This window comes from Haliotis cracherodii, unplaced genomic scaffold (genome assembly GCF_022045235.1).
Source record: "Haliotis cracherodii isolate W230 unplaced genomic scaffold, xgHalCrac1.p SCAF_6, whole genome shotgun sequence".
NCBI lineage: Eukaryota > Metazoa > Mollusca > Gastropoda > Lepetellida > Haliotidae > Haliotis > Haliotis cracherodii.
Window position 1 is genome coordinate 5341239 of NW_027266319.1, and position 11933 is coordinate 5353171.

An 11933-nucleotide genomic window follows, 5' to 3' on the forward strand; every position below is an offset into this window, starting at 1 on the left:
ATTCTAGTCAAAGCTTGTCTGGCAGACCCAGAAGGTGAGAGAGCAGTGTGACAGGCCCCTGACGTATTCTCCTGCTTGTCCCGCCAACACCTATAAGTGAGTGAGTGAGTATGGTTTTACGCCGTTTTTAGCAATATTCCAGCAATATCACGGCGGGGGTCACAAGAAATGGGCTTCACACATTGTACCCATGTCGGGAATCGAACCCGGGTCTTCGGCGTGACGAGCGAACGCTTTAACCACTAGGCTACCCGACCGCCCCGCCAACCCCTATAAACAGTATATACATTCACATGACGTTTCTTTGTAGGCCCTGCATCCTTTGCCACAGAACCAGGTTTGGTGGAGCCGTGGTTTCAGGTCGACCTGCAGAGACACTTCATGGTGCGGGCAGTCGTCATAGTCAGAGCTGAAGGTTGGTAAACCCTGTAATATGACTGTGACTTCTCGCATCTGACTTAAACATTGTGAGTGAGTGAGTTGGGTTTAACGGCGCTTTTAACAGTATTCCAGTTATATCACGGCGTGTCAGCTTAATGTGGGAGGAAAGCCCGAAGTGATGCAGGTCTCAGACGTTTACCACTTCGGTGAAACCCACGAGCACGGGTATGGTGCTGACAAACCTAGAAACATAATTGTGGCGAACCGGGATTCGAACCCACAATCATAGGTTTCTGGCGTGCCCAAGGTACGCAACTCTGCACAGCGGATCGCGGCGCCTTAGACGACTGGGCCACCCGTGCCCCCCTTCAACATTGTGACTGGCTTCATCAGTGGTAAGACAGAGGGGGTGTAGAAAGGATTCCATCGTTTTGACTACTTGTCTACAAAACGCTAGTTCAAAAGAAACAGAGAAATAAGTGTGTTTTTTTACATTTGTATTTTGTATACTAATAATAATATTTGTATATTTTAAACGATAATGAATAGAATTTTATTAAAGATGGGCATCGTTTCTGGAATATAAACCTTTTAAAGTTATACATGATTAAACATCAACTAATTTAAGGTACCGTAGTCGACGTAATAAGCGCCCAGGGCGTTCTCAAACTTAGAAATAGGGGGCTCTTATTAGAATATTATTTTGGTGAAAAATAAATTTCGTGATTTATGCTGACAGCCTGAAATGTTTATGTACGACAGATATATTTTTCAAGAATTTAATTGCCCATAATTAAAGGTGCATAAAACGAGTGCGTATTATACGCGAATAAATAAGTCTTGTGTACATAGATGAATCGGAAGGGTGCTAATTGGGATTGTTCACTGGCCTATATATAGAGAATATCGCCGTGGGCGCTTATTAGAGCGGGGCGTTTATTAAGTCGAATACGGTAAACATTTGAAGCCTGAAGTCTTTCTAATGTTAGAAAAAGATAGCTAGTCCTGTGGTTAAAGCGTCCGCTTGTCACACCGAAGGCCCAGGTTCGATTCCCCACATGGGTACAATATGTGAAGCCAATTTCTTATATTGTTTCAATATCACGTACAGTGGCGTAAAAACATAATGACTCACTCACTTTCTAATGTTTCATTTATTTGTTTTGGTTATTTGTATTTGTTTTGTGTATTTTGTTTCAGAGGAGAAGCCCTACAACGCCCGTCATATGATGACCTTTGTCAGTGTCCGGCAGTGGGACTTCTTCACGTCCGGCTCTCCGGTCTGCGAGGGCCCTACAAACCTGGGCCGCAATAACGTGTACCGATTTGAGTGTGTCCGGCCACTCCCTGGTCGGTACGTGACCATACAAAACAACGTCGCCTCTCACCCCGGACGTGACTACCCACCAGGGTTCATTTTTGAACTGTCTGAAGTCAAAATAAGGGCTAAAGGTAATTGCTAAATTATTTACTCAAGAGGTGAGGTGAGGTGAAATTGGGTTTGACGTCACGTCCAAGATCATTGCACTTATATAGCGACGTGCATACACGTGTGTGTGTGTGTGTGTGTGTGGCTGCTTGTACTAGTCCGGACTGATGCCGATTTATAGTACTAGCTCACTGAGATACTGATGCCGATTTATAGTACTAGCTCACTGAGATACCATGCCCCACTCAGACACAGTATACTGACTCCGAGCCGACCAGTCCTTGTTTTTGCCCCGTAATGCCGAGAGCCAGACAGGGTACCATCTCTTAACGTCTTTTAGTATGACGCGGCCGGAGATCGAACCTCGGACCTACCGCTCTCCGGGCGGACGCTCTACCACTAGACTACGGAGGCGGTCTATTTACTCAAGACATTCTCCCTTGAGTATTTTAAACAGATTCCCCTGTACCCACTACAATTCGAGTAAGATGATGAACGAAGGCTCCAGATATTGTTTGGAAACCATTAAGTATGTACTCACGTTATCATTCATATTGTGCATTCAGTATAATTTTACTCTTTTGCGTCTAGTAAATTTGAGTATTTTAAAACATCTTTTTTTAATTTTGGGTTAAAATGCGGATTTAGATTACTTGTAATTAGCATCTTCCAAAGAATGTCAAATATGGCATACACGCGTGAAGATCCGGGTTAGAATAGGTATTTAGCAACTCATGCTTGCCGTTAAAGGCGACTTGGCTTGTCGTAAGAAGCGACTAACGGATCGGGTGGTCAGGCTCACTGACATGGTTGATGAATGTCATCGTATCCAAATTGCGTATGATCTTAATTTCTGTATTGTCTGGTTCAGACTTGATTATTTACAGAACGCCGTCATGTAGCTGGAACATTGCTGAGTGCGGCGTTAAACAACAAACAAACAAACAAATCATGTGGCAAAACCTCACAATAGTGATTTTCATGTTATTTACAGCAAGCGACACTTGAACAAGCGGTTTGAACATTATTACAGGCAGTAGAGTTAATGCACACGTAATGCCTGCATACGATCAGTTAATACCAATCTCATTAAAATCAGACTTCAGTTCTAGCTACTGCTAAAGAAAGATCTGAGGACTCCATTAGAGGCCACGTCAGAACGACCTTTCATCCGACCAATCAGAGCATCGCTTACCAGATTATGAAAGTGACAGTCGGAATGTGATTTCTAATCAGGCAACCTCGAAAACATTAACTCCGAACGATAGTTACGGGTTTAACGACTGAATCCATACAATATGGACCATTTATTAGCCATTCCAGAATGTTCTTTTGTTCAGGTTTCAAATTTGTTAAGGAGAATTTGTCAAAATATGTTTCGAAGCGTAGTCGCCAATTTGAAATTAGTACCGTAAAGCACGAGAAAGCTGCCTTCTGATTGGTCATTCCATTGGTCGGTCAAAGTTCGCGCAAAGTTGGTCTGACGTGAGCCGTAATGGGATGTCCTCAGATCTTTGTTTAGCTGTAGCGAGAACTAAGATCTGATTTTAATGAGACTTAGTTAATACACATGTGTAAAGACCGCCATCATATGGCTGGAATATTGCTGAGTGCGGCGTAAAACAACAAACCAACAAACCAACATATGTAAAGAAATACAGGTACACTATCCGATAACGCTGTTCACAGATGACGGGCTGGAATATTATCAACTTGCGTGGACAACATTCACTTACAACCATGTCTTAGATTAGCCCAAACTATTGATCTTTGTAAGCTCAATACCTGTAATAATAGCCTTATGTTAGAGCCATATTTTTTTCAAACCAGATACATTAGATATGTGAACAAATGGGTATGATATATTTCAGCTTTGACGTGTGGCTTGCCGATGGGGATGCTGTCGGGAGTGATTCAAGATGCGCAAATTGCATCTTCATCAACAGCATCTGACTCACTGCCACCACGTCATGCCCGACTTAACCTACCTGCAGGGTGGTGCGCCTCGGACGCTGACCCTAACCCATATATACAGGTAGATGGATTGTTCTCACACACACACACACACACACACACACACACACACACACACACACACACACACACACACACACACACACACCACCCTCAACACTCACACGCACACCACCAGCCTCCTGTTATTGTCGGTGACAAGATACTCATCTTAATCACGTCAGCCCGACCCCAACCCCCACCCCGTGGCAATTCAGTATTAGAACAGGTCCCCAGCAACCTATGCAGGAGATGGTGAAATGGATCAGGTGGTCAGGCTCAGTGACTTGGTTGATAATGTATCCTCGTGCACCCTCGGCGTGGATCGTTTCTCACAATATCAATCACTGGATTGTCTGACCCAGACTCGATTATATAAGGTCGCCGTCATATAGCTGGAATATTGATGAGTGCAACGTGAACAAACAAACAAACAAACGAACAAACAAACGAACAAACCTTTAAGGGCTGGTGTTATCGATGCTGTAATTCAATCCGATAAACCTGGATAAATAGGCAAGTTAGCAGTTTAGCTATCTAAAAGGCTTAAACAGCCTGTAAATCATGGCACTACATCATGAATGGAGCGGTTCTTTGTATTCCTACGCGTTTTTGAAATGGTTTATCAAACATGTCATAAATTCTAAAGCTAAAGATTATTTTAAGAATAACATTAAATGAATTGGTACACATTTTAAGGAACCCACAACAATCTGTTCAGGATGCCCAATGGAAATATATCTAGGAAAATCTTACGATCAAATATTTTTCACAACTATCCCCAGTCCCTGCACGCCCCTTCCAACTTTTTGATTGATTCTAGAAAATGGTGAGTAAATAAGAAAACACACACCTTAATGGCTACCAACTTCTTTTTTCCATTTAGCGACGTTTCTATGTATATATTTTCACAGTTATCAAGCTGGTGGATAATCTGCGACAAAAGGTCGCTAAATGTAACATACGCGAAGTCGTTATCTATCAAGTTGTTTGTTTTCTCAAACCCCATCTGTTGGATAATGACCTGTTGATATGCTGCAGGTGGACCTGCTGACCAGCGTCACGGTGCAGGGCGTGGTCGTACAGGGCTGGACAGCGGGCGGGGCTGACCACAAGATGCCCAACTCCTTCACAGTGCTGCACGGCCTGGCGCCAGACACGCTGACTCCGTATCTAGATGGTCGGGGGCAGGTTAGGGTACGTATCTGCCTGTATACATTCACGGAATACAGACGATCAGTATGATAGTTTAATACTCTGAATGAAATGGGGGCGGTGGGGTAGCCTGAGGTTAAGGCGTTCGCTCGCCACGCCGAATGGGTACAATGTGTGAAGCACATTTCCGATGTCCCCCGCCGTGATATTGCTCGAATATTGCTAAAAGAGGCGTAAAACCATACGCATCCACTCGCTCACTGAATGCAATGACCCAACAAGAAGTGAACGTTGATAAATTCAACGTTCCCTTTATGTCGAGCAATATTCCTGCAGCTCTAGCCCTTGGTGTCTACAAACTTTTCAAAGAGCGTCATACAAGTCGTGCTCAGAAGTTTTGGGATCAAGGTATATTCAAAGCATGAGTAAGCTTTCAAAACGGTTTATATTAGAAAGGTGGAGGACATTTCCAAACTTGACGCATCAGTGACAAAAATGATGTCCGATGCAATTCCTTATTTTGACTTACACTATATGTTCCCGTGTATTTCCGGTTGAACAATTGATTTGCCTTTGCATGTGTTTGTGACGGGTGCCACAGGTGAGTCAGGATACGCTCACCTTTTCGCGAACACCTGGTCTCATCACTATTCGATAATGATCCATAAACACATGCTCATGATGAAGACAGAATCGTAAAATCGACTCCATTTTTGACAGATATTTCTTATGAATATGGTAAGGGTTTTGTCGCTTTTATTTAATGCCACCGTCGGCTATACACAACTTTTATGATAATTATACATTATAGATTTGTATACCGCATCTTGTCCAGATACTCCCTACTCAAAATTACGAGGCTTTAATGCAAGTCGAACCACCGTGATGTAACTAAAATAGATGTTTAAAACGACGTAAAACCGAACTCACTCATTCTGACTTTTTCAGACTTTCCACGTTGATTCGTCTTTAGCACCAGACTTCCCACAGAGATTCCTGTTTGTCGAATCCATCTTTACACGAATTATCCGGATGCATCTTTATGGTCAAGCATGCGTCAAGCTGGAGCTTATTGGATGTCCGGAACAAGGTTCGATCTGATAGAAACAGTGACAACAACGACTATATATAGACGCAGCACTGATGTATTCCTGAAACACTTCATTTAATAAAACATCAGATTCTGTAAATATGTTCAGACTGTCTATCATTTAATTGTTCAGCCGCGATAACATTTGTTTCAACTGAAATGTTGTTTGATGTCTTGAAACTAAAACAACAAATAATCTTAATCCCCGCGGGGATTCCGGGTTAGAACAGATCCCAAGCAACCCATGCTTGTCGTACGAGGCAACTTAATGGATCGGTGGCCAGACTCGGTCACTTATAATTGGTTGACTCTGTGTAACCGTACCCCCGACGGCGTGGGGTGCTCATAATATCAATCACTGGTTTGTCTGGTAGAGATTAATCACAGGCCGCCGCCATATAGCTGGGATATTGCCAAGTGTGGGCTGAACAGCAATCGGCTAAGGCAAACTTTTTCTGTGAAATCCTCTGATAACAAAACAAAATGTGTTTGTTTTTGTTTTGTCGTAGATATCCAGTCTAAGGAAGGATGTCACACTGAGGTGAGAGATTCAGGGGAGATAACTTCTCCGAGCTTCCCCTTCTACTACGGCGAGGGTACGCACTGTGTGTGGGACGTGGTGTTCCCCGCCCAGAGTCAAATCAAGCTGGAAATACTTAATCTGACACTCCCAGGGAAAGAAGGACGATCCATGCAGGTACCTCACAAAAGAACTCATCTTACGTTTCTATTTAGCTTTCTGCTTATCTATGTATTATGTAAAGTGAATGAGTTTTACGAAGTTTATAAGCAAAGACACTTGTAAAAGCTATGTATGTGCGTCGTGCGTGTCTGTGTACGTGCGTGTGTATGATATCCTTAATTTCATTATAAAGCGACTTTTTGTCGACACAATGTACCAAAATACATTTTTGAAAATTGCGAGGAGCCTCACAACATACGACTGGCGTTCAATAAGTTTTGCAACTTGGGCATTTGTGTTTACACAAACAATGTCAACTTGTGGCAGGTGTGACACAAGTCATAACATCAGGTTGACACGTGTCATAACAAGTTCCAGACACAACAATAAGTTAGATGTGATGGCTTCATTCACCTAAGGGTGGTCACAATCATGGGTTCTCTCAAACATGAACAACGCGCTGTGATAAAGTTCCTTACATAAAGTTCCGGTTCACAAGTCGAGAATTGCACAGGCCGCCATATGTGAATGTGGATTCGAACAGTTAAATCACCCACCCTACAGCCCAGACTACCCCCAGTGACTATTTCCTGTTCCGGCAAAGGAAATCTGCCCTACGTGGAAGACGCTTCCAGGATGACGAGGACAGAAAGGCTGCCACAGAGGCATGGTTAGAGGGCCAATCTGCGGATTTTCATAAAAGTGGTATTTAGGCTTGAAGGACAAATGGAATAAGTGTATTGAGGTGAATGGAGATTATATTGAAAAATAAAAGTGCAAAAGATATTCTGCGACTTGGTCTTATATTGAAGTTGCAAAACTTATTGAACGCCCCTCGTAGCTTAAAACTGTATGTCGGTAAGCATCAATCGACGGGAAGGTCTTGTGAACCACGATGTCTTGCTCTAGAACTACCTGGTCCATCGCCGACACCCACTAGGGGGATGCGTGTGGCCGCGTCGTCAAACGTTCCCCAATTCGCTGTTCAGAGTTGCGTTCCTTAGGCGAGCCAGAGACGTATGGTCGTGGAGTCAAATCACAGATTCGTCCTGATCATATTTCTAGGTCAGCCAGCATCATACCCGCACTCTTGGGTTTCACCAAATTGGTAAACATCTGAGACTTCATGTTTTCCTCCCACATCAAGCTGACACGCCGTGATATAACTGAAATACTGTTCAAAGCGGCGTTGAACCACTCGCTCACACTTACAAGAATGCGTCTCTATCCATATGCGTGGACCAACAGGTTGGAGTATACGAGGCCATGAACGCCGACTGTGAGGACGCTCTCACTGTGGAGGACGTCCTGGAGACCAGGGAGGTTCTCTTCGTGGTCACTGGGAAAAACTATTCCAGGCATCAGAGGTCAGAGATCATATCCTCAAGTAACAAGGTCAAGGTGACATTGATGTCGTGTATGAGAATGTCGCGTGTATCGAGTCTGGCTGGGTTCAGGATCAAATTGTCTGTGTATGGTAAGAATTACAATAGGCTGGAGTTCATATATTTCACAGGTTGCCAGTACATTTCATATAACTATTCAGATGTTTTTCTTTGGTTGATTAGAATATGTAAAATATCACCTAAATGTTAAAAATTAATAACTCTATCTCGTATAAGGAAAGGAATTTATGGATGTCAAGGTATTATGGGGAACACAACGTTTCGGAGTATATGCTTACTCCTTCATCAGGTGATGACATCCATAAATTCTATTCCTTATGTGTATCACTTCTTAATACCATTCAAAGACTTGAATCTCATATAACTCAGATAAACCATGCGTTGCAGAGAATCTCAGTTTGAAAACATGATTTGTACTGCTGTATGAAGTAAGCTGGTGACGAATTTGGAAAGGTCTCTGAAAATGCATCTTTCGTCTCCAGAGTGTAAGCCTGGTTTTCGAGCCTTTAACGGTCATTGCTATCTGTTCAAACAAGAACAAACTGGTTTGACCTGGTTCGAGGCCGAAGATAGATGTGTCGGACATGGCAGCCATCTTGTCAGCATCAACAGCGCTAGCGAGATGCAGTACATCCACACGGTGATAGTCATATCAGACATGGTCCGTCAGAAGGAGGCTTACATAGGTAGGTGTCAGACAAGGTTGGTCAAAAGGAGGCTTACATAGGTAGGTGTCAGACAAGGTCCGTCAGAAGGAGGCCTACATAAGTAGGTGTCAGACAAGGTCCGTCAGAAGGAGGCCTACATAGGTAGGTGTCAGACAAGGTCCGTCAGAAGGAGGCCTATAAGGTAGGTGTCAGACAAGGTCCGTCAGAAGGAGGCCTACATAGGTAGGTGTCAGACAAGGTCCGTCAGAAGGAGGCTTACATAGGTAGGTGTCAGAAAAGGTCCGTCAGAAGGAGGCCTACATAGGTAGGTGTCAGACAAGGTTCGTCAGAAGGAGGCCTACATAGGTGGGTGTCAGACAAGGTCCGTCAGAAGGAGGCCTACATAGGTAGGTGTCAGACAAGGTCCGTCGGAAGGAGGCTTACATAGGTAGGTGTCAGACAAGGTCCGTCAGAAGGAGGCCTATGAGGTAGGTGTCAGACACGGTCCGTCAGAAGGAGGCCTACATAGGTAGGTGTCAGACAAGGTCCGTCAGAAGGAGGCTTACATAGGTAGGTGTCAGAAAAAGTCCGTCAGAATGAGGCTTACATAGGTAGGTGTCAGACAAGGTTCGTCAGAAGGAGGCCTATGAGGTAGGTGTCAGACACGGTCCGTCAGAAGGAGGCCTACATAGGTAGGTGTCAGACAAGGTCCGTCAGAAGGAGGCTTACATAGGTAGGTGTCAGACAAGGTCCGTCAGAAGGAGGCTTACATAAGTAGGTGTCAGACAAGGTCCGTCAGAAGGAGGCTTACATAGGTAAGTGTCAGACATGGTCCGTCAGAAGGAGGCCTACATAGGTAGGTGTCAGACAAGGTCTGTCAGAAGGAGGCCTACATAGGTAGGTGTCAGACAAGGTCCGTCAGAAGGAGGCTTACATAGGTAGGTGTCAGACAAGGTTCGTCAGAAGGAGGCTTACATAGGTAGGTGTCAGACAAGGTCCGTCAGAAGGAGGCCTACATAGGTAGGTGTCAGACAAGGTCCGTCAGAAGGAGGCCTACATAGGTAGGTGTCAGACATGGTCCGTCAGAAGGAGGCTTACATAGGTAGGTGTCAGACAAGGTCCGTCAGAAGGAGGCCTACATAGGTAGGTGTCAGACAAGGTCCGTCAGAAGGAGGCTTACATAGGTAGGTGTCAGACAAGGTCCGTCAGAAGGAGGCCTATATACATGTAGGTAGGTGTCAGACAATGTTCGTTAGAAGGAGGCTTACATAGGTAGGTGTCAGACAAGGTCCGTCAGAAGGAGGCTTACATAGGTAGGTGTCCGACATGGTCCGTCAGAAGGAGGCTTACATAGGTAGGTGTCAGACAAGGTCCGTCAGAAGAAAGCCTACATAGGTAGGTGTCAGACAAGGTCCGTTAGAAGGAGGCCTACATAGGTAGGTGTCAGACATGGTCCGTCAGAAGGAGGCTTACATAGGTAGGTGTCAGACAAGGTCCGTCAGAAGGAGGCCTACATAGGTAGGTGTCAGACAAGGTCCGTCAGAAGGAGGCTTACATAGGTAGGTGTCCGACATGGTCCGTCAGAAGGAGGCTAACGAATACTTTTTGGACTATATCCAAAGACATGTTAACGTGTTTTGGACTTACATCAGGTGCTTGATGAGAAGGGAATTATCAGCCCTGTAACGTCGAAAAGTGTTTATCCATAAATAATTAATGTCTCTAAGTTCTTCCAAATTCGTAATGCCTATCAAAGACTTGATACAAGGAGACCATTCATAACGTAATCTTTATATATTTTTGAGAGCGTGTACTTGAACATCTTTTGAATCCCCAAGAGTCCTCAATTCAGGAATCCATTTTGTTCAGATACCGTTGCCATCTTACAAGAGATATCATAATCGCCAAACATCTGCATGTACGTTACATCATAGAGGTGTTGGAAGACATAGTGTATTTGCCGATATACAGAAACCATTAAAGATATTCCTTGATCATGCGTCTTCACAGGTTTGAGGAAGAGGAGTGCCAGAGAGTTTGAGTGGACAAGCGGTGAAGCTCTCACGTACACAGACTGGTAAGAGGCAGCCTTATAAAGAATTAAAGACTGAGTGGGTTTTAACGTCCTTTAGCATATTATATCCGTTATGTCACGGCGTGTCATCACAATATAACCGTCATTTCACGGTGTGTCAGCACAATATAACCGTTATTTCACGGCTTGTCATCACAGTATATCCGTTATGTCACGGCGTGTCAGCACAATATAACCGTTATTTCACGGTGTGTCAGCACAGTATATACATTATTTTACGGCGTGTCAGCACAGTATATACATTATTTCACGGCGTGTCAGCACAGTATATCCGTTATTTCACGGCGTGTCATCACAGTATATCCGTTATGTCACGGCGTGTCAGCACAATATAACCGTTATTTCACGGCGTGTCAGCACAGTATATACATTATTTCACGGCGTGTCAGCACAGTATATACATTATTTCACGGCGTGTCAGCACAGTATATCCGTTATTTCACGGCGTGTCAGCACAGTATATCCGTTATTTCACGGCATGTCAGCACAGTATATCCGTTATTTCACGGCATGTCCGCTAACTTACTATGGGAGATAAGTCCCAAGTGTTTCAGGTCTCAGACGTATTCAACTTTGGAGAAATGAGCATGGTGCTCACAGACCAAGGATAATAATCAGGGTGGATCTTGGATTCGTATCAACGATCTAGGATTCTGGCACGCCAAAGGGACGCAACTTCTGCATAAGTATTATCGGCGCCCTAGCGGGCAAGCTCCCCCTTGCCAAAGATCCTTACATCCAGCCATCAATCATTGACTTCGCTTAGTTTCGACCTGACTTTGAGTTGCTTGGTGGTAGGTAAAGCTCCCAGGGTGACATTACGCTGTGCCTACAGGTTCTTTGACCCCGAGTCCCAGGTGGCACAGCCGGACGGTGGGGACCGGGAGCTGTGTGTGATGTTGAGGATGTCGGACGTGAGGAGGACGGCAATCTGGCATGACGTGGTGTGCGCCTTCGACAGGGTCCAGCAGTATGTGTGTGAGATGCCGCAGATCCAGGTGGACCCAGGTACCCGTGATAATCGATTACAGTAAA